The following is a 2,232-nucleotide window of genomic DNA, read 5'->3' on the forward strand; positions in this document are numbered from 1 at the left end:
GATTGTAAGTGTCGTGAGGATATGTTCCAATGCCATGAGGGTCAATGATCATAGGATTGCAGAGTTGACTTCCTATCTTATCAATGTTATGAAGGAGAAGATTGATTGTATGATCATAAAGTTGTAAGGTCATAGGCACAAGTGAGCAGGCCTCTCAAGGTCACGATAAAGATAGTCAAACCATGATCATAGGATCATAAGGATTATTGTCATAACTATCAATATCACGATGGACTACAATCATAAGATCATAAAGGTCAAATCAATCATACTATGACATTGCAAGGAAAAAATAATGGTACCATGAAATTATGTCGGGGGTGTTAAGGGTCATCCTTCTATCGTGAGATCATATGATCTTGTTTCTATTGAAGGATCATAAAGAGAATGAAGGATGGGTTTGATGCTACAAGGTATTGGCAATTGTAAGATCGTAGAAGTCAAGGTTATGAACAAAAGGTGATATAAATAGTTTTAACCGCAACTGACACTCAGAGGATCATGAGTTCAGTGTTGAAAAAAACATATAAGAATTTCACCCACCAAGCTAGATGAAGAGGAACTCCCAACCAATCAGGTAGCAAGAATGGTATAGAGCGATAGTTGAATATGGTTGACATATGCTTTCCACCTAATTTATTAGGTTGATAATAGGGAAAACAACTCTTTGATGATAGATTTGATCTTTCAAATCTCTTGCAACCACTTTCATTGTTTCCCAAGCTTGATAAATGTAATAGAACACTCCATCACTTCCAATTGACCCATCTACTCAGTCAAATAGTTAATGGTCATTGTTCTTATCCTCTCAAAGATTTTTTGGTGGATAAATGATCTTCTCACATCTAGATTTATGCTATGATTGGATCTTTTCCAGTTTTGCAGTAATTATTCTCTATAAAGTTGATTATAGTAGTTGAATTCTATCTGAGGGTGGAAGTTATCTGAGTTATTCTTACACTATAAAAGTAGATGTTGTACTTTGTCTTAGGGTCAGATCTTCTTTGTTTCACTAGTATTGCCTTGGAATGCTACTATAAATTCCCTCTTCGCCTCTAAATTATATGACATCTTATCTTATCTCCTTCAAGTACCAATGTATTGTGAAAGCTTTATCTGCCTCTCTTCAATGTACTGTGGATATCTATAATCTACATTTATGTATCTTTGTTAGCCTATGAATGATAAGAAGTGAAGCATTTTTTCCTTCTGTCACTCATGTGGTTGTCTGATTTGTATGTAGCTAATAGATTAAAGAAATTTTGAATTTATATATCTTTGGACTATCATGATAATGGTATTGTGCATGTATGGGCAAAGATTGGTCTGAACACCCTATTTTGGTGCATCACCTCTTAGAATAGATTAGGTAGTTCCTTTCATGTATTCCTTCTCCCTTTTCTCTTCAAGAATAGTTTAAGTGTATCCTAATGGTAGAGGAAGTCATCCTTCCTCGGAGACTCAACTTCATAGTTCAAGTCCCACAACTTGGAGGTTGTTTGCATGTTTCCCAAGGTTGTCCTTAGGTAAAACTTTGGACAAGGGTGCAAGATTTTGTGACAACAGTTTTTGGCATGCCTAGTGGGACATCATATTAAAAAATTTAAAGTTCAATGGTGTCAAAGAAAGATTCCATGTTCATGTTGACGAGATAGTAACCTTTAGTATAAAGCCTTCAGAGGCTCATTTGTTCAAAAGTACTTGGTGACTCTAAACTTCAATCACAATTTGGTTTCCAGACCAAAGTTGTTGTGATTCATGCCAAAGACACAAACAAGGGCATCTTCCAGAGGTAATTTCTAATACCAAGAGCTTAATTTTTCTAATCTAAGGAGAAAGGCTAGGGTATCTCTATCACTAGTTAGGAGTGCAATAGTAACACATACCACTATAAGATCTATCTCCACTCCTCCTATTGTTAGGTCTCAGCCTAGAATACCATCTGCTCATATCAATAGATCACTTGCTTACATGGATAGAGCTCATGCTTTTGAAACCTTTAATGGTGGGAGCCCCCTCCTATTAGCCCAAAGGCATGACATACCAGTATCAGCTCTTAAAAGTATACTTGAGTTTAATAGTGAAACCTCTATCTCCCCTATTGAGCATATTTAGGAGGTGTCTAATGTGTACAATATTCATAGAGGAGCTTTCCCTCATAACTCAATTATTGATTGGGATGGGTTAGGGATAGCCCAATGCAAGCATTTTGAGGACAAAAGTGATCAACTA

Source organism: Cupressus sempervirens, chromosome 9 (assembly GCF_028749045.1).
Source record: "Cupressus sempervirens isolate cs-2001-9-10 chromosome 9, ASM2874904v1, whole genome shotgun sequence".
Classification (NCBI taxonomy): domain Eukaryota; kingdom Viridiplantae; phylum Streptophyta; class Pinopsida; order Cupressales; family Cupressaceae; genus Cupressus; species Cupressus sempervirens.